The sequence below is a fragment of the Protopterus annectens genome, chromosome 15.part0, assembly GCF_019279795.1.
Source record: "Protopterus annectens isolate FY-2018-M chromosome 15.part0, PAN1.0, whole genome shotgun sequence".
NCBI lineage: Eukaryota > Metazoa > Chordata > Ceratodontiformes > Protopteridae > Protopterus > Protopterus annectens.
This window is the reverse complement of record NC_056749.1, coordinates 76579981-76603223: the sequence shown is the minus strand read 5'-3', so window position 1 is coordinate 76603223 and position 23243 is coordinate 76579981.

Genomic DNA, 23243 nt, shown 5'->3' with positions numbered 1-23243 from the left:
TCTATATTATATGTTCGAAGTTTGAAAACTTTGAACGTTAAATAATCGAATTTAAATATTCGAAGTTTCAAACATCGAACATATAATAAAAAAAAAAAGAAGAAAAGAAACAAATGGAACTTACCTGACTAGTGTAGGCATAGATAGATAGTGCAGATAGTAGTTATAAAACTTTGAACATATGATATAGACCCTTTGGAGGCATGCCTGCATTTTAATATTGTTCCAAGGAGTATGTTAGTGCTATGTATGCCTGCCTGTGGAGATGCATATCCAGCTTTATTAAAAAAAGTGGCAATGACTCAATTTAGAGTTAGGATTCAGCTATGTGAGACTAATGCTGGAGCACTTTAAACCTGTTGAAGAAGAACTAACACAGCAAACAGAACATGTACAGAAAGGCATACTACATTGTTTTAAGGGTGATGTTTATACTAACATGATAGATACGATTCTATCCAACATAATGGTGTTTGAAGCCAGATTGCAGCAAACAAAACAAAGGAAGCTGCAAAGGGATTATAATGATTTTTGCTTGGGCAATGTGTACATATGGCCCGAGCATATTGCTACTATTTCTGCTTCAACAGACACACACCCCTCTACCCAGATGACAGTTTCAGGAGAAGAAGTGCATTCCACCCCAAATAGTGATATTTATGAAAGACCTTCTCATGAGACTCTCAGTGCAATGGCACCTGCCATGACTGATTATTCTACTCTACCCTTGAACCAGGAAGTGCTCAGTTTTGAGAAAACAGGAGTGAGACCAAAAACACTTTCTTCCCTTAACATGGACAGTTTTTTACCCTTACCTGTCAAACAGAGGAAGAGTATTAGTGAGCAATCTACCAGAAGAGGGCGACAGAAGAGGAAACACTCCTCAGGAGAGATTTCCGGTCAGCAGGAGAACATGAAAACAGATGGCTTGGTGTTTAATCTATCTGACTATACATTAAATCCAATGAAACTAATGGTTTTAAACAAAGGATTATCTTTTATTCCAGCTGCTTCTGCTAAAGTAAGTGATGTATTAATAGACGTAAGAATGTTTGCACGCACAGTAGCTTTAAAGCTCGTGTTTGGTACACAATCAAGCACTGGTATACAAACTCACAGGAGATCGAGCACGTTTAATCCTTAATTACCAACCCATGTTAATTTATTTGTAACAGCTTGGGAAGAAGATCTGTATCACACTCTAAGCCTTCCTAATAAAAATAATTTTTATAATCTAAACCTCTCTGAGAGAGGAGCCTTGAGTCATCTAGAAATTAAGTCAGACCTCTCCATAAGACCAGCAGATAAGGGTGGCGCTGTTTAATGAATATGACTGATTACTTAGAAGCTATGCCATTACTGCTGAAAGATGGGGGAAACTTATCAGAGAGTAGAATATTCTTTTGTGCAAAAAACTCTGAGATGTATAAGGGACAATCTATATGATCTTTGACGTGCAGACTTATAGATGAATCGCTATATCATTTTTTAATGTAATTCATCCTATTATACCTATTATGAAAGGTCCCCCTAAAATCCATAAAGACTCCCTAAAGCCTCCCATGAGACCTATTGTTGCGGGTGGAGGCTGGATCATGGAACCCCTATCTATATATGTAGAGGGGAAACTAAAACAGACTGTGGCCAGGTTACTTACAATATTAAAGGACACTACTCATTTTTTAAAGGACTTGACAGACTTTTTACATAAGTCAGATGTTGTTTCATGTTTGATGGTTACTTTAGATGTGAAGAATCGCTTTACGTCTATCCCTAATATTTATGGTATCGAAGCCATAAGGGAAATTTTAACTACCGAATTTTTACTAGTAATACTATTAATTTGATGTTCACGTTTCTAGATTTGGTCCTAGAAAATGGTTTATATTTGACCAACAATTGTATCTGCAGAAATGGGGTGTTGCCATGGGCACCCCATGTGCTAACTCCTATGCTAACCTGGTTATGCATTTCTGGGAGAACAAACATCATTTTTGTGATGAATTTTCAGGATATAGAAAGTTTTATAGATGTTTTGTGGATGATGTCTTTTTATTATGGTCAGGAGGGGAGGATTTATTATGCAGGTTTCTTTCTAACCTAAAGTCTGCCACCCATTTTCTTAAATTCACCCTCAAGTACTCACCCTTGGAGATTGATTTCCTGGATGTCTTACTTAAAAGAGAGTTAAATAAAGACCTCTCCACTTCTTTATATCGTAAAGAATGTTGGAGAAATGGGTTGTTAGTCAGTGGTAGCATGCATCCCAGGCACATCTTCCCCAATATTGTTAAGAGCCAATTTTGCAGAATATCTAGATTATGCACTAGGGAGGAAGACTGAAAGAAAGAAAGAATTACACATACTCACAGGGTTATTTCATAACAGAGGTTACAGTGAAAATTAGTAGATAAGATTCATAATGAAACATTGGCCAATAAAATGAATTCACTAAGAACTGCTGGCAATGATACTCCGATTAGAGCCATTCTCTTAAGTCCCCCTCCAGGTGTAGGGTAGCCTTTATCACTAAGTACACCAATGATGTTGATGTAATACATACCATTGTAAATAATAAATGGCATCTTTTAATGACAGATCAACAGACAGCCAATATAGTCGGAGGGATACCTACATTTACTTATAGGAACAATAGAAGCTTAAAAGAACTATTATGTGACGCAAGTATCGCAGGATGCCCAGGGGGAATAGGTTGGGCACCTTTTCGTGTAGTACCTGCAAGGTTTGTAAGGTTATAACCAAGCAACAAGAATTTATTCATCCCAATATGATATTCAAGTTCACACCAAGATTTTATGCTAACTGCACTACCACGCAAGTAGTTTATTTGGGTCTATATTATTTCAGCAAATGCTTAAAATAGCGAACGCTGTTTAATCGACACAATAAAGTCAAAATCCCTAAATCCCAAACACACAGAACAGGGATTTTTTCCCAGAGAAAAAGAAAATCACTGCTCCATAAACAAAAAAAAAATCCAAACACAAAATAAAGTGAGGGGGTGTGCCACACCACACCTCCCTACTTAAATATACCAACTCCGGGATCGCACTACAGTGGAGGAAATGGCAAAGTCCCAAACATGGCCCAGTGATTTTTTCTGTTCCGTGTGTTTGGGATTTAGAGATTTCGACTTTATTGGGCCAATTAAACAGCGTTTGCTGAAATAATACAGACCCATTTATTTAGCTACCTGCAATTTCTGCACTTGCTTTTATGTGGGTAATACCATTAAAAAATTGAAGGATAGGGGCGCGTGGCCAAGGATGAACACAGGATAGCAGCAGATTTCTTCAGCTCCATCAATTTCACTGCACTGACAGGAAATAATTACTTTAAAAATTAATTTATGAAGTAATTTTCTTTCTAAATATGTTTGTTTTATCTATTTCTTGAACTATATCTAAAAAAGAAAGGAAATTTTAAAAATATTCCTGTCAGAAATCACCTTGGAAATTTTCTTGTCAATTTCTCTGTTTGAAATGCGTTCCAGTAAGACAAATTCTCAAGACTCCAGCATCAAGAAAGAACTTCAGTCTCTGATATCTACAATCCAGCAACTTACTGCCAAGATGGATAAACTGGATACTAAAATAGATACCTTCATAGAAAAAACTACAAAACAAATAGAATTGTTACATATAGATTTGCAACAACAGAAGATCCTGATTACAGGCATAGAAGAGACTGTAAATGACATGGAAAATAGAATCCAAGAAGAGGAAATCAACATTGAGTTTTTGCTGAAACAAAATACACATCTACAAACAAAACTTGATGACCTGGAAAATAGATCTAGGCGCAATAACATTAGGATTTTTGGACTGCCAGAAAATATTGAAGGTAACAATATTACTTCTTTTTTAACAACATGGCTCCCTAAAACTTTAGACTTACCAGAAGCATTCTCTTTTGGTATCGAAAGAGCACATAGATCTATAGCCAATACTAACTCTAACAAAAAGTATCCTAGATCAGTTATAGTTAGATTTCTATCATCTTTTGATAAAGAGATGGTTCTTAAATCTGCTTGGGCTAAAGCTCCTGTTAAGATTAATGAGACAACTGTGCGTTTTGACAATGACTATTCTTCCTTGGTAATAGCTAAAAGAAAATTTTTTCTTCCACTAATAAGGGAGCTTAAAAAAGCACAGTTTAAAACATACCTTCTGTTTCCTGCCAAGCTAAAAATCTTCCTTCCTGATGGTCCTAAAATTTTTGATGACTTAGACTCTGCATTACTGTTTATCAAAAAAAATAAGATTTTGGATAAAATAGAGGAAATGGAATGGGCTAGTCCTTCATTAAAGAGGTTGGCAACTGAAACTTCGTGGAAGACTTCAGAGAAGAAGAAGAGACTAAAAAACAAATGATTTGTTCTATGTTTTTTTTCCCCTTTTTTTTCTCTCTTTATTTTTCTTCATTATTAATCTTTTTAAATATAGTTCCTGCATTTCCAGAAAGCCACAAATATTCTGAAAAAGATTTAATCAAAGTTATTTTCTGTGTGCAAAGAAATGTTTTGTTTCATAATCAGTCAAAATATCTGAGGAACTAATAACAAGCTATTATTCAATTTGTTTCTCTTTCTGAAAAAGAGAAGTAAGGTTAGTAATTTGATAGATTTTTTTGTTCCTTTTTTTTTCTCCTTTTCTTCTTTTCTTTATTTTAAACAATGACATTCTATTTAGATTATGTAGTGGGTAAGGGGTGGGGGAGGGCAGGGAGAGAAGTGTAATGAAAATATGATAAATGGAATAATAACTTATTTATTTCTTGTAAAAAAGTTTATATGTTGTTTAAATGCTATTACTAATTATACTTTCTTGATTATATTGCTTATGCTTGTTTACAAATAATCTGTCATGCTTTAATTAATAATAATTAGAACTAAATAATAGTAAATAATGTGTTCTATTTCCATCTTTATTAATATAAGCAGTAAGTAATATTCCATTGTAAATACTTTTTATAGCTTCCTTTTACATTTTTCTATCTCTGCTTTACTCTCTTTTATTTTCTACTCTCTTTTTTTCTTTTCTTTATTCTTTCTCTTTATTTTCTTTTCATATTAATATATAGAAATGCTTTTGATCATACAGGCACAGTAAATAATAAGATTTGTATAAAAATTGAGTTGGGGCAAAAATATTGAGTTTTATTACTTATTAATAACTTTGGGCTTAATTTCACTTGCATAGAGGCTGTAATAACCTGTAAAATACTTTGTGAAGGTTTTGTCATGTTTAGATGCATTTATACTGCTAAATGAATGTTTTCACTAGTTTCTAACAAGATTCCCGCCAAAATGTTAAGGGAGACAATTTGGCATGTGGGTTACCTCATGAACAGTGTCCTCGAGTTGTTTTAAAAGCTTCAACTCTCAGAATTCACGCAGAGAAGCTGAAAGCAGTCAATTTAACCTTTGACCCCAGAAATCACACTGACACATCGCAGATTCAGGAAGAGCACTCTACCAGGAAGTAGAAATGCTGCAAACGCGACTCTGTGAAGGAAAATGAACTCTTTAACATTTAAATGTGAGTTATTTTACATAATTACTTAAATGTTTATGTTATAATTTATAAAATATGTCAGTTATAATGATTTTAAATTATGCAGTTTCTTGTAGTAAGCAAATGTCTTATTTTAGAAGGCATAGAAAGTGAAACATTTATACAAGTGTTTTTGAAAGTTTACTTGACTGCAGCATACTAATTTATGTTAAAAACTTATGATTTAAACATATACATTACTATAACTCATTTGATTTATCTGATTGACAAGCATAAATAACTTTATGACTCTTCTGGAAGAAGTTGTCATGTGATATATTTTAAAGCAGCAGTATAGATATGCAAAATACAGATGGCTTTCTTTACAATAACGTAAGTGTTTCTGAGAATTTGCATAACTATGCAGTATGATTTATAACAATTTCTATAAATATAATATTTTATTCTACTGACAATAATAAGTATGAGAAAAAAGCTCATCTACAAGTAATTCAAGGTTTTTTTGGAAGCTGTTAACTGCATTTACATGACAGAAAATAGATGCATCTTAATATATGTAATGTCTGAACCATATTAGCCAAAGTTTTTGATCTAAATGAATATTAGAACTTATTTTTACATACTTTGAATAAATTAAGATGTAAATATGCCTTCCCTTTTTTTTCTCTCTCTTTCTCTCTTTCTTTCACTCTCTCTCCCTCTCTCACATCTTTTATTTCTCTCTCTCCTCTTGGTTCCTAATATCAAGTTTATTTGAGTGCTATTTGACTACAAGTGTATTATATTAAATAGATGTATATAGTAGTATGAATAGTTTTTTAAAAAGTTTATCTTAGTTTATATGATGCTGTTTTATCAAATGTGTAGTCTTGTCTTGCTAGATAATCGAATTGAAAGTTGTTAATTTAAGTTAAATATAACTAGTATTAAATTGATAAGGTGGTAGCTGAGGTACTGCTGCTTAGGGTAGGGGGTTAACTTGAGTGGTATATACTACTCTAAGTTGGAGTTTTTAACTCCAGGCTGGGTGCAAGGTTTAATCCTTACATTATTTTCTCTTGTTCATTGTTGTATATATATAGTTCTGACATCCACAATACATTTTGTAAAATCATTGTCACTACAAACAAAATTGAATCTTATACAAAATCCCATAAGAGATTCAATAAATACAGCTATATTTAAAGGTACACCTAAAGGAGGAAATGTAACATTACTTATTTTGTTAATTGTTATTTTGATCATAAGATTCTTATGTTTTAAAAATGCCAAATGACTTCTTTAAAAGGAATTTCTTTAAACATTAATGGACTGAATAATCCGTGTAAAAGGGCAAGCCTAATAAGATACATTAATTTACATAAGGCCAACTTAGTCTTCCTTCAAGAAACTCATCTCTTGAAAAAAGATATTGATAAACTAGCCACAAACAAATATACAGTATTGGTTAGTTCAGAGCACACTCAGAAAAAAAGAGGAGTGGCTATTTTATGGAATAAAAGTATGCCCATTCATAAAACTATTAAGTCTTATCAGGATGATAAAGGAATGTTTTGTATGGTTACAATACAAATTAATGGGAAGACTTACACATTAATTACTGTATATTGGATACCTGGAATTGGTATTAATACAGTGAAACACCATCTTGATAAGATCATATCATTCTCTATAGGAGATATTATTTTAGCTGGTGACTTTAATTGTATACTACATGAAAGTGACACTACCACTATAGGAAAAAGGAAAATTACATCTAATGCAAAACATTTAAATGATTTTGCTAATTCTTATCATTTAAATGATATTAATAATCAGATAGATTCAAAATCATTACCATACACCTTTTTTTCTAACAGATACAAAACGTATTCAAAAATAGATAGGGTCTTTATTTCTAACCAGATGGTAACAGATTTAATTAACTCCAAAATCATTTCATGTCCTATATCTGATCATAATTCAATTGTTTTTGAGTTCATGATAAAAAATACTTACAATGTTCAGATCAAAAGGATACCAGCATATTTAACTCAACTAAAAGACTATAAAGAATATATACTTTCAGAAGTACAACATTTTCTAGACATAAATAATACTCCTGAAGTCTCCATTGTCTATGTTTGGGATGCCTTAAAATCATATCTACATGGACAAAGTATCAGATGGTATAATAATAAAAGGAAATCTTGGGATAAGGAATTATTAGATATTCAAAGTAAATTAGACTCATAAACATAATAATAAAGAAAATATTATGGATAAGAAAGTCATTGAAGAAATAAACAAACTAAATGAGAAATACAAAGAAATTTTAACTCATAAAGTAAAAATAACTTTAGAGAAATACAAGTTTTTGTCTTACTCAATAAGCCCCAAATACTTACATAGACTTAAAAATAAAACAAAAAGGTTGAATAAACAAAATCATATCAAAGAAATCTTTTCTCTAAGGAAAAAGAAGAATGTTTCTAGTCTACCAGAAATACTAGATGAATTTAGAAATCACTTTCACAAAATTAACCATAATAACATTAACATGGAACCTAAAGATAAAATAAAGGAGTTTATAACCACAAACATGAATAAAAAGCTTAATAAACAACAGATTAAACTATTGGACAAAAGTATTTCATATACAGAGGTTATTACACAAATAAACAAGCTTAAATCAAACAAAGCACCAGGTAATGATGGTATTATACCAGAGATATATAAAATCCTTTCTAAAAGTACATACTCATTAATACATAAGGTTTTTATTTTGGCCCAAACTGAGTTAATAACCCCCCCCATCTTGGCAATATACATTTATTTCACCAATTTTAAAACCTAATAAAGATCCAACTAGATGTACTTCATATCGACCCATTTCATTACTTAATGTTGATTATAAAATGTTTATGAGTATTTTCGCTGATAGATTGAAGACAATCATCCCTGGCATTATAGATATAGATCAGACAGGCTTCATTGTAAATAGAAATACTTTTGATAATATAAGAAGAACTTTAACACTAATTGATTTTGCAAATAGGAAAAAGAAAGATTTAACACTTATTAGTCTTGATATAAGTTCAGCATTTGATTCTGTAAGTTGGGACTATCTGTTTACCTTACTGAAGTGCACAAACTTCTCAGATGCATTTGTAAATCTAATTGAGCATTTATACAAAGGAACATTGGCTTATATTAAGGTAGGAACATATGTCTCACAAAAAATATCCATTTTTAAAGGTACAAAACAAGGGTGACCACTCTCTCCACTATTATCCACTTTAATAATGGAGCCTTGGGCTAATTTGATCAGAAACAGTACTGACATAGAGGGTTTTGAAATAGATGAAAATACAACATATAAAATTCAACTTTTTGCAGATGATGTTCTAATTACATCAGCAGGATCTAATTCTTCTATGCAGTCTCTATTTGATAAAATGATGAATTTTAAAAGTATTTCTGGTTTAATATTCAATGAAGAAAAAACTAAAATACTACCTATATATACACGAAAAACTATTCTCATTAGTGATTTTACTAAATATGTACCTAATTCAGGTCAGATAACTTATTTAGGTATAATATTATCTAAAGATATTAAATCTATTATATATAATAATTATAATACCTGTTTTCTTAATATACAAAATATTTTTAATACCTGGAATAATATGTCTTTTACTATGGAGAAGAGACTTACAATTATTAAAATGATAATATTCCCCAAGATTTTATACTTAATACAATCAATAATACTTCCACCTACAAAAATAATTATCAAGAAACTGAATACATTAATGCTAAATTTCCTATGGGCACCTAAAAGACCTAGGATTGCATTAAAGAAACATACTAATAGCTGGTCTCAATGGGGTATTTCTTTTCCAGACTTTAATTTATATACTATCTCTTCTATTGTAAAAGTTATTACTTTATTAATAGATCAGTCATATGTTGCAAAATGGAAAGATTACTGGGAGCTAATTAGTATGCACTTCATGAAAATCTCCTTAACACATAAAAATATGATTGTAAATAACTCCATGTTACACCTATTACACCTAAACATATAGTTAATTACCCATTAAACATTATTATTAGCTATCGTAACTTTATATTCATGCACCCTAAATATAGGGAATGGAATTTTATTATATTCCCTATAATGCATACTCGGGATATGCTTTTGTCATCTACTTCTGAAGGAACTCATTTAGCTATAGATAATTATCTAAAGTACTGGTATCAGTTGATATCTGATAATAAAGTAAAAAATCTAGATTTCTTAAAACAAGAATTTGATCTAAGAGAAACTTGCTGGTTAGAGGTTCAGACCTTTAGACAACATCTCATTAATAAAATAGATCTAATGTCTATAACAGTTAAAGAATCTATTCCAACACTGATTGATTACTTGATATTAAATTTACAACATAAAGTTTCTGATAAAGGTAAGTTTTCATACATACATAAAATTATCAGACAAGAAACTTTTTACAGTGTAGATACATACTGGAATTATTTCACTTCCATTAATGGGGATCCACCAAATCAACAAGATAAACAATATATATTGGAATCTGCCTATAAAACTACGTCTTCTATTGTCTGGAGACTTTTTACATGGAAATTTTTACATAGATCTTTTTATATACCTTTGATGATGAATAAAATAAATAATAAAGATAATCTATGTAAAAGATGTAATGTAGAAATTAATGCTGACTGGGCTCATATGTTTTATGACTGTATAAAATTGAAAGAATACTGGAAGTCAATTAATGAATTTTTGCAGGCTCTTTTTACAGATAATTTCATTATTTCTAAATCTCTTATATTATTCAACACACCTGTACCTCAAAGTGTTAAAAAGGTTAAGCTTCCCTTGTTATGGTCTATTCTAGCAGTGGCTAGGAAAATAATAACCAGAAATTGGATTTCAGATACACCTCCTTCGTTCAATGAATTTAAAAATGTTATGAATATAGTGTGCCATATGGAAATAAACACAATAAGGTCAAGAACAACTAGAAAAACATCTTCTTATATTGTATGGGATAATTTACAAAACCTGTTAAAAAAATCTTAACTTCAATAGCATGGTATTTTAGTTTAATTAATTGATCTGATTGTAGTGGATGTCTTTGTAAATACTTTGGTTGTTTTGTTGAATGTTATAACCATATCTATTTTAATTACTTGTATAAAATTGTTATGATATTTCTCTTGTATGTTAAAACAATAAACTTGTTTAAAAAAAAAAAAAACTGAAGGATAGGGTAAGCAGGCATTTGTATGAGATAATGACTAAAAATATTAAGAATGCATTAACCAAGCATATTATTGAGCAACCAGACCATAGTTTTAGTTTTAGAGTACTACAATATTTTACTGGCACTATTTGGGGGGGGGGTGATATTAATAATTACTTAGAACAAGCAGAGTTATACTGGAAATCTGAAACTACAGGCTCACAGACATCCAGGTATCAATGCTAATGTTAGCATAACACCTGCCTTGAGTGGGCATAAACTCAATGTGTAAAGAGAGATGGCCTCTGTTTCATGTACTGTTCTGCGATAGGATGGTTTGATTTATAAAATAATTTTGAATTAGTATTACGCTAGGATCTGAAGAAGTATGCACCACACAAAAGAGCTTATCCCTTTGTTCTTTATTTTTATTTTATTAAAGTATACTTCTATCGTGGCTGCCTTACTGGTTTTTGTTATTTATTTGTTTACTGCCTTTTCCAGTCCTGGTCTTTTGGGTGTTGCTGGGTGGTTTCATTTTGCTGTGTTCCTGCATCTGTGTGGGTTTGCTTCGGTGTCCTCCCACATTACAAGGACATGCATCTGGAGCATTTCTCCCTGGGCCTCCGCTGAAAATTGGCTTTTCTCCAAGTCACACTTTCCTGGTAAATAAATAAATAAATAAATAAATAAATAAATAAAAATGGCATCAAAAATACTTGGTTTTGGGACCTAAACCTCTCCTGCAACATCAGCAGAAAAATTTGAAGGGATAGGCATATCTCACAAAAGAAGCCACTATGCAGGAACAGACTCTCCGTCCATTTTAGAAAAAGATCATCCCTGTCCATATACAAAGCACAACTTAGATCTATGGATGGGAAACAGAAACTTTACCCCAGGACTGTCCTTGCTACTAATGGACAGATGCAGCTCCTTAATGTTTTATCCCATGCATGAGTCTCCTCAAATTATCTATGCTATAATTCCAGATATTCTCATTAGGGGTAATATGTAATTATCAACCATGGGATGGGTAAGGTCAATCTCTAACCAAGTCGGATATGTTCATTTGAGCACAAAAAGGGAAATTGTCTAGTCTTAAAATGGCCCACAAGGGCAGCTAGTCTAGCACTTAACCATGAATCTATGCAGTTTGTCCATACACATTCAATTTGTTGCACTTCCTGGAAAAAATGAACTGTGTAAATTTGCATTAATCTCAGTAATCTGGTTGTTTTCCATCAGGAGACCCTTAATGTTTATCTACCATTATTGTTTACTCCATTCTTAGCCTGCAATCATGGTACATAGCCATAATCTTATAAATGTTATGTCACAATCAGCAGCATTATCATTTCAGGCAGAGAAAATGTAACAGACACAAAAAACTCAGCAAGAAAAAAACTTTGCATTAGCATGCACTAGCACAGTAATAAAGAGCAAATAGTATGAAGGGAAAACCTATACTTCCTGGACCAGAAAGAAAGAAAGAACCACACAAACTACAGACCAGTTCAGTTGAGACTTCAAAATGATCAAGCACTTATAACTTGTTTAAAAACTGATACTTATTTACCGAAAATAAAAACAAATATTAAACAGATGAGCACTTTCTCCTTTAAATGTGCTTCAGCAGATCTAACTCCACTTCGCATGATATGTAGTATTTATATGCTTTTGCACACTGTCCATTGTCAGTTTACTTGAGATGGGGTTGGCTACTGATTTTTTAAATGTGTCAAATTTTAAAGAAATTTCGCCCTTTCCCACAGTTTAACTCAATCCTTAGGTTTCTTTTCTCCATACAATATGATTCCAGTATTGTGTAGGTAGCAGACACCTGCTTGTACTTTTTAAAACTTTTATTTCCTTGCATTGGAATCAAAGGAAGGGAAAGCCCACTTACCTTTTTTTTTAAGTTTAACTTCTCACATAATTTGCAGAGGAATTCTTCTCTGCCTGCATGGCATACCATAGACACAGTCAAGCCTGTTGTTTATTCTGTCAGGTATTTCCATCAGTCTTAGATGGGCAATTCATCCTGCTAATGTGAGCAGCACAGCAGCTGCTATAAAAAAAAGACAGAAATCTGTGGAACTGTTTTCCACTGTTTTTGTTGCAGAGAGAAGAACTTAACACCCCCCTTTGATAGCAAAGCAAAGCAATTAGATCAGTCAGGGGTTTGAAGGCAATTGTCAACTCTTCTGACAAATTTACATAAGCAGCAACACAGTATTGAAATGCTAAGCTTTAAATATTGGATATTTATAATAGTTTATATGTCAAGATAACTTAAATGTGGTATCAAAGATTTCTGTAACATTTAGAGAAAAGTCAGAAAATCTTTTTTCTTGCAAAGTATCAAAACATTTGCCACTTTCAAGCCCCCCCCCCCACACACACACACACACACTCACACAGGACAGAAATGCAGAAAGAGAGACAAGTGGCAACCCTATCAACTAGGTGCACCGATAATATTCCTAAACTGGTCTGTTATGCTCATTTGTGACATCCTTCCAGAGGAGATGCATATCTGGTACTCACAGATCCAAGGTAAGAGATTCCCATTGACTGAGTCAGTCCTTACATTGTTAGAGTGCATGAGCATTTTGTAGTCCAAAATAAATTGACCATCAATGGCATCCATAGTATACAGCTGAATTTACTTTAACGTACATTTACTATACAATTTGCTCTTGCATTTAAAACATTAAGAAAAGGAAATCAGAAGTACTTAACTGTATTTAAATGCACACACAGACATACACACACACACACACACACACACACACACACACACACACACACACACACACACACACACACACATACATATACATGGAGTCCTACTACTTTTCACCTGTAATTGTACAGCAAAGATTATTTATTGAAGTGAGTGTTTTCACACCTCAGCATGAGAGTCTAGCAGAAGGTCTGTAAGTTCTTTTAGAACTACAAAACAATCCCTTTACAAAAGCCTGCTATTTACCTACTTTCTTTTGCTGGAAGTAGCTAACAGCTATTTATAGCATAGAACAAGCTCTGACAGAAACATAATGAGGCTCAGCCAGGGAAACATAACAGTAGCTCTGCTACACAAGGTGTGTTAGATGACAGTGCTTCACAGTCCTGCTATTCAATCTTAATGACATGAGAAAACAACATCACCCCCTTATGTCTAGCATGACTCATATAAAGAGGACTTGAAATGTATTCTGGGAAGAAGGAATGAAAGCAAAAAAACAAGATCACATTACCAAGACAGGACCCATCATCCAACATTTTGAGGGAAACACATTAAAACTGTAAAATAAACACTTTGAGTGTTTCTGAGGCATTAAAATAGTTCAGAAAACAAAGATACAATGAAAAAAAGTTTTTTGAGTTCTAAGGTGGAGTTTTCCTTTGATGCAGGCCTCCACTAAAAATGGCTTATTATGGCCCAGTCAGACTTTCGTGTTAAACAAATGTAAATAAATAAACTGATTTTTATATTGAAGGAGAAAGCTTTGGGATCTGACCTCACCAATGATGACGTGACACAGGCGTGTGGGGGGGGGGGGGTGCAGCACTCTTACAGAAAATAAAATAAATGTAAGCCATAGGCTGCTCGTCAAGAGATTGTGACAAGTCAAATCTTTCACACCTATTTGAACTATATACTCCTATTAGTAGCTAATAGGTTGAAACTTATGTGTTGTATTCCTAGCATATGTGGCTAAGAACTAATCAAAATAACTCTTATATAACTCTTGTTTCTTTCTTTCTTTCTTTCTTTCTTTATTTATTTAACATTTGTTGACTGGGTTAGTCTGACTGAGCTGTTGCTCTTTGTCAGCGGAGGCCAGGGAAGAAAAGCTCCACAGTTAATACATCTGTAAATGTTTAATTAGCTGTACGAACTATGTCCTTTTGTAACGTGAAATGTAACTTGCAATTATTGTGGAGTTTTTCTCCCCGGGCTTCCACTGCAAACGGGCTCTTCTTGGCCCAGTGGACTTCCCCAGTCATCAAACTTAAATAAAATAAATATGCAAAGTATAGTGCAATATTTAAAAAGTTAGTTTGTAGTTAACTATTTCTAATGTTGAGGCACCGGGGTTTTACAAAGATATACAGTCATTATCAAGAACACAGTTACAAAGGTTGTAGCTACATAGCTACATTAAAAGGAATGTCAGAAAGCATATTAACCTCTAGATATTTTGTTAAAGAAATAACTTTAGACATAAACATATTTTAATAGAAAGTTTTAGTAGGTAGTCAAAGCTATTTACAAATCAGTTTCAACAGTTAAGGTTGTTGAATGAGGATGAGAGAAAAAATGGTAGAGGAGGAAAGGAGATAGCTGATGAGGTAATGGCAGACAGTTAAGGAGGGTGTGTGCAATGGCAGATCCAGGCACTTAGAAAGTTTTTAGTTGCAGCTTTGAATTGTTCAGGTTGCTTAATACTTCGAATATCCAGGGGGAGTTTGTTCCAAGAGAGGGCAGGGTAGAAAGTATAGAGGTTTTGTCCTATTTTGTTTTTTGGTTTGTAAATTTGAAGTAGATTTTGGTCAGTGCTTTGGAGAGTCCTGGGAGGAGTGTAGAGGGAGACAAGTGAGGAGATGTTAGGACAGAAGGAGGGCAGATAAAGGATGGAATGGATGATTTGAAACTAAGAGAGAAGTAGCTGGTGGGAGGATTCTAACCAGCACAAGCTTTTAAGAGAAAGACAGTGGTGAGATTTATAGGATTGATTACTAGCAATCTGGCAACTTTATTATAGGTAGTTTCTAATGTTGTTATGAGAGAGTTCTGAAGATTGGTGTGAATTTGTGAGCCATAAAATAGGCTTGGGAGAAGTTAGGCATGGGATAGGGTGATTTTGGCTTTGTTTGACAGAAATTTTTTATTTCTACAAAGAAGACCAAGTTGTTGATGTTTTTTTTTGTATTTTTGGATGCAGTTGTGTACATGAAGGCCAAATTTGAGTTGGTCATCTATTATGACCCCAAGAAACTAAGTGTTTTGACTCAGCTGTAATTGGAGTGTTGTTGAGAGATGAGATAGAGAAAGTATATTTGAGGTGGCTATGGGTTTTTGGTAGAAAAAGCAAGTGTTTAGTCTTTTTATTGATTATATACAGGAGTTTAGTCTTGTTATTGATTATTGTTGAGAGATAAGATAGAGAAAGTAGATTTGAGAAGACTATGGGGTTTTGGTAGAAAAAGCAAGAGTTTCTTCTTTTTATTGATTATATACAGGATTATATACAAGAGTTTAGTCTTGTTATTATTCAACCAATAGTACTTAATTTTATCTCTAATGTTATCTAGATGCAATGGTTAACTATTGTATTGACAATACACCCCTAAGAGTTTACCCAATTGCATGGGATTTGGGAACTTACATGGACAGTGATTTAAATTTCAATCAACACGTGCCACTTGTCATAAGAATGGCCTTCTGTATTGTGCAGCTTATAAACAAAGGGATTCCCTCTAGATCTAGGGATGTCATTGTCTGCCTTTACTAATCCCTCATTAGGCCAATCATTGATATAATGCCCCTTTGGCATGCATTTGTCCATACAAATGCAACAACTGGAATGCCTACAGAGATACCTTACTAAAAGGATACAAGGTCCAAATAACATGTCCTAAATGACCTGACTCAAAGCCCTATAAATATGCTCAGCATCCTACACACCTGTATTTGGCATACATGTCACCCTCTTACTCAGTATTGTCATTAACGCACATCAGCAACTCAAAAGGTATTAGAAATGCTCAGTCTAGGGATCCAAACCTCTTCTGTAACATCAGCAAAATGGTTTGGGAGCACAGGTATATCTTGCAGGGATTCCACTGCTCTGGAACAGTCTCCCCAGCCATGTAAAACAAAGCTCATCCTTGTCCATATTCAAGTAAAATTTGGCTCCATGAACAAGTAATAGAAAAATTTACCCCATGACTGCCCCTGTATTACTAATGGACAGAGGCAGCTCCTAAGGTGCCCTTACGTTATCTATGGTATAATCCCAGTTATTCTAACTAAGGGTAATGTATAATTATCAACCATGGGATGGATAAGGCCAATCTAAACCAAGCAGCACAGGTTAATTCAAGCATCAAAATAGAAATTGGCTAGGCTTAAAGTGACCCACAAGGGTAGTTAACCTAGTAATTACCTATGAACCAATCATGTGACAAGTTGATGCTGTTTGCCACAATTGGCCACAATTACAACGGACAACAAGTCACCACCTTCCAGCATGCTAGCAGAGTACTGACTAACCAGGTACTGCCTTCATATGTGAGATACCCATAACTATCAGCTTAGAAAGGGACTGGAAAGCAGGTGGAACTGTAGGAAAGGGGATAAAAGCAAGCAAAGGGAAACATACAGGTTAAACACAGGATAGATTAAGGTGGGGGGAGCTAAGGTAAACTTATTTATTATTGAAATAGAGGACCCCGTTTTTTCTATTTTTCAATTTCTCCAAATCTTTTGGGTTTTTAATACCATGACAGGAATGGACCCTAAGTCAAAATACGATTAAATTTCATAAAATTAGTATTGTTTCAATCTTGATGTCAACCAAAATTGCTCTTCGCAGCACCCAGAATGTGCCCAATAATGACTCCTTCTGCAATTCATATGGGTTACATGGATTGGTAACATATCTAAATACGATTGTAGATTCTATTTTATAAGACCTGTTGCTCCTATCACTATTGGAACTGTCTGGGTATCTTTCTTCCACATCACTCTCGTTTCTAATTGCAGATACTGATATTTTATGACTTTGTGTCTCTATGTACGTAAGATGCTGTAGTCACTGGGTGTGGTGATTTCAATGATCAATGCTACTTTTGTCTTCTTTTCATGGACAACTATATCCGGATTTCTAGCATCTGTCTTTTGAACTGTTGGTAATGGGTGATCCCATGTGATATAAACTTCATGATTTTCCATTATGCTTTGTGTCTCGTGTTTCCAGTGTTTTTCAGCTACTAGTACCATAATATTTGCACAATCCCCAGTGCAACAGTCTTGCCACATTATTATGCCTTTCAGTATACAGTCCTTCTGCTATTAGTATGTCACAAACAGCAATGAGATGTACAACTGTTTCCAATTCGGTTTTACAAAACCTACATGTGTCTGTTTCTCCCACAGGTTCAATGGACTTTGTAAACCACTGTGTACATAGCCCACTATCTTGGGCCATCAGTACTAACCTTTCATCTCTTGGTTTGAATTTGCCTCTCCTTAACTATTCCTGCATTCATGCCTGATCAATATGAGGTTCTTCCAGATGTTTTCTATACTTGCAACTATATTTATGCATCTTCCACATTTCTTGCCTTCTCATCTGGTCCTTTACCTTATATTTTTTTTTTCTTTTATGGCACATTCAGTTGCTGTCTGATTTTTATCTATTTCTGATTTGATTTCCATTCCTGTTTGACGCCAATATGCTTTTGCTAGATTAAGCATAGGAGTCATCTTAGATTTATTCTCCTCATATTTCAAAACTTTCACTACATTTGGGTCTTTTGAGGTCAGTAGATATGTGTGGAGTCCCACGATTGCAGATCTATACACGTAATCAATTTCAAGGAGGCCCATCCCTCCTTCAGAATGGGGAATATATTATCTTGGCATACACTGATTTTTATAAATCATTTGGTGAGCATGAAGCATCTTTCTTGTTTTCCTATCTAATCTATCCAACATGTTTTGGAGCCAGTCAATCACCCAAAACTATAATTTAGTACAGGAAGAGCAAACTGGTTTATAGCTTGGATTTTGTTCCTAGATCTCAATGCTGTTTTCAGGATTAATTTAAGTCTTCTAAAGTATTCCTTACTAAGTTTTATTCACATTTGTTCATGTTTTATTGTTGATCCTTCATCAGTTCCCAAGTATTTATACACTCCCTCTTGCTCGAGTTTTTTCATATCACATTCTTGTCCCAAACTGATGTTTTCCTGGTGCTGCAGTTTTCCTGCTTTAAATGTTGCTTTTGCACATTTATCAAGACCAAATGACATTCTTATATCATCTGAAAAAGTTTGGACAACTTGCAGTTGTGCTTTCAGTTCCTCATCTGATGAGCTATACCGTTTTAAATCATTGACAAAGAGAAGATGAGAAGTCATTAGACTTTGTTGTTTTCTAGGAGCCAAATTATAGCCATGGCCCAAGCTGTTAAGTAAACAGCCTAATGGATTAAGGGCAAGGCAGAATAACAATGGTGACAAAGAGTCACCCTGGACCTTTGAATTTTTATCCCTGGGATAATAATTTGTCTTTTATCATGGCTTAATTGCAAAGCGGTCTGCAATTGTTTCATGGTCACTATAATGTAGCTGATCAGTGTAGGATGTATCGTATACATTTTTAAGCACTCTTTTATTCAGAAATGTGGGATACTATCAAATGCTGTTTTGTAGTCAATCCATGCCATACTTCGATTCTTCCCCTTTATACAGTTCTCCACTATGACTTTATTTAACAACAAATGATCCTTTGTTCCATATGACTTTCTTTTTGTTCTACTGCCATAATTGAGTTTTCTTCTAAATGACTACAAACCCTGTCAGCATCGATTTCCATGTATAGTTTATACATCATCGGAAGGCAAGTTACTGGTCTATAATTTTAAGGTAGCTTGCAGGTTCACTCTTAAGTAGGATCATTGTTTTTTGTATTGTTAGCCAGACTGATGTCTGTTCAGGTTGTGCATATAAATAGTTCTTACTCATGGCTAAATCTTCGTGCAAATATGTTAATACTTTTAACCACAAGTTAGGTACTGCATCTGGGCCTGGGGTTTTTAATTACAGGTTTTTCTTAACTTTGTTTCAATCTCTCTGGCTGTTACTTCATTCCATTTCATATCCTGTACCTTTAAACTTCTTATTATTTTTTTTACTTCCATCCATTTAGCATCTTTGTTATGTTCCACAGGATACTTCTCCAACACAGAAATAGATACTTCTCCAAAATGTATCTATTTCTTCTTTTTTGGTGGTCTTTTAATTCCTTTTACCTTGTTTCCCAATTCTCTATACACCTTTCTGGGTCATCAATAAATTGCTTATTTAGTACTTTTCCTTTATATTTATCTGGGTATCTTCTAAGTTTTTCCACCTGTGCTGAAATTTTTAGTTTGCTATTTGCAATATTGCATGATGGATCCTGATCTGTTCTAATACTGCATATTGCTTTTATCACATTTGTCATTCTTAGTATTTTTGTTGATCTATTCCCTCTTATATAGTCTTCTAACAATGACACTACTTGTCTTAATTGCTTTATAGTTTACTACAAAAGATACTTCCATGATGTTATTCAGTTTCTCCCCTTCCTTTCCCTCACTACCCTGTGTTCTTGTGGTAAAATTTTATCAGTTATTAATCTAACTGCACAATAATATATACTGTTTACTTCTGTTATATACAAAATTAATCCAACTCCAAAGAACATCAAAACTTTTATTGTAACAAAGCTTTCGGATGAAATCCTTCATCTATTAATACATTTCAAAACCAGTTGTACCAAATTTATATTCAGTTTAAAAGAACATGTGAACATAGCCAGCCAATAAAACCATAAAATCAATTAACTCATTGTAAAAACATTTTCCACTTAAAGAATCCTTTCCTTTACAACAATTATAAAATCTAATGAAGCTTACTTTGTTTCTTAACTAAAATTGGTTTTATACTAACCATATTGTTGAGCTCTGGTTGTGAGTCTGCTCTTAATCTAACTATCCATGCATATTCTTTATTTTGCAGTACATTATTCAAATCACCACCCCTTATCTGTCTTTGTACTGTTTCCATAACTCTGAACTTAAAACCATGTTCACATCCTTTTTCTATGGTGTGTTTACTCAATGCATTTGTATCACTTTGTCTACAGATGTCAGATTTATGCTCTTTTATGCTTCTTTCAATTTTCTAATACTCTTACCCACATAAAATGATAAAACATCATGTGCAAGTTGTTAAATAAATTATTTTCATTGACCTTGATATAACTATCTATATCTATTAAATCAAGCAACTCTTTTCTTAGCTCATTTTCTTCCAAACTGAGGGCACATCCCTTGTTTTCCATTTCCTGTGGGCATTCTGTAGAAAGTTCTACAACATCTTCTTGTGGCACATTCTCTTCAGTTTCATCCTGTGCCATCCGTTGCTCTGTCATATGGGAACTCACTGGCCTATCACTCCTCAACATTGACTGCATCAGAGTTTCCTATTCCTTCCCTGGTTTCCTGTGGAAGGCTCCAAAATATCTTGATATGGCACCTGACCACTTGCTTCCTGTTCCACTGGTTTCCCCTTAATTTGGATATCCATTGCTCTATCCTGTTGTGGTGCTTTCTGAATTAGATTTTCTACAATTAATGCTTCACTTCACAGGTGCTCCATAACCTCCGTTTCTATTTCTTTAACTCCTCCCTTACTAATCTCCTTTTCTGCTGTCCCTCTTTGTCTTCTTATTTTTTGTATTGTAAAGTTTTCAGTGTCTGGATTCCTTTGCCTATATTTTTCTTCAAATATCTTTGGTGCTGCTCTTTCTTTATTGGTTAGGTTACCTTTCTCCTTTGCATAAATATTACACCATATTAGATCTCTTTTTCTTTCCCCTGTCCAGATTTCGTCAGATGTTTCCTGATCTTCCTGTTTCTCCTTGCTTTGGGGACTCACTCCACCATGCTGTGATGTAACCTGTGTTAGACCTTCTACACCAAATCCTTTACTTTGCAGGAACTCCATAACTTCAACTTCTGTTTTTTTAACTTCTACTTTACTAATCTTATTTTCTATGTTCCCTCTGTAGTGCACCCGCAGGTGTAGCTGAATAGTGTAGGAGTTCCTTCCTACCTAACTCTGGTGACACCCCTATTTACACCTAACACACCAAGGTTGCAAATGATAACAGATTTTATTCTAGATGGCAACTCTAGTCTTAACAGGCAACAGCACAGTAACAAACAAATTATTGCAGTAGCACAAAGTTTATTAATAAGGCAATATGAGCTATGCATACAGCGAAATCACTCCTCCCAGAACTCAGTAAGAGAGGTCTTGTCATTCAAATATGAGCAAAAATGCAATGTCGTTAAGCAGTAAAGATTCTATAATGCAACAATACTAACAGCAGCTGTAACCTTGATCAGTTCTAATCCGACAAAACTGTGAAAACACTCTGTGACGACTTACAGTCTTAATCCCGGCATGATAGGGCCCGAAGCTGGAGCTCGTATGAAATCCTGGGCATTTGTAATCCACAAAGCATTTAAGAGGAAATCCACACTGAGGGGTGAGTAACATGAGATCCACAAAACGGCAGCCAGTACTATTTCGAGATAAAGCTAAATGGTTCCAATTCAGAAAAGGAACAAGGGAAAAGCCTAGCCCCACAGTCCCAGTTGAAGCTATAGCACAATCTTATGTAAGTATAAAATGGTGGCCGAAGCCTCTCACCACTCTGTCAATAATATTCGGGATATCAGGCCCCATAGTTCCACTGATGAGAAGTGTACAGATCACCCATCAGCTGTCTGGTAATAAAAATTGGCTTCTTTATAATAGGCCCAACAGCATTCCTGTCCTTGCTGATCAGATGCAGGTGTGGTACTACTGGTTCCAGACTTCTCTCTTAATTCCGCAGATCACCATCGACCTGGTTTTCCAAGGAGGGCAAAAACACGATCTGCAACCTCACTTCCCTCTCCCAGACACTAGACACATCTGGTTTTAATGCAAGGCCCCTTATTCCTTCACCATGTGTTTGGGTCTCTTTCACTTTCATTTCTCTCTTTTATATCAAATGAAAAGGAGCTCCACCTTGTGGTGTGTTAGAAAACTGCAGTCTGATATCCATACAGTGAAATACAGTGGGAGCTACACCTCTTTGTGATATTATTTTTTTATTGTGAAATTTTTCATATCCAGATGCCTTTGCCAGTATTTCTCTTCAAATACCTTTGGGGCTGCGTTCTTTACATTGATTCATTTGGCTTTCACCTTTACATAAATATTGCAGCATATCAAATCTCTCTTTCTTTCCAATGTCCATATTTCTTTTTTATACTTTTCAAATATCTCTAGGTTTTGTTGTTTATACTTTTTGCACCTCCTCGGATGCTTCTTTCTCCAAACAGATCAAAGTTTCTTGAGCTATATACTGTTTTTCACAAATCTGTTGTATTAATGAACACAAATTTTCATTTAAAGCTTCTGATAGTTTTTCCTCTGGAAGTATTTTTCTTTCCTTTAATTTCACCTCACAAAGGTAGTCACCAAGATTTGAGGTCATCACAACAATGTCTGCATTGCTCTGCATACCATGGAATGTCAGTACCTCTAGATAGCTTCTGTCTCAGATTGTACAAGGCATCCACCATCTTGAAGGGTTCCTCATAATGACCTAGTC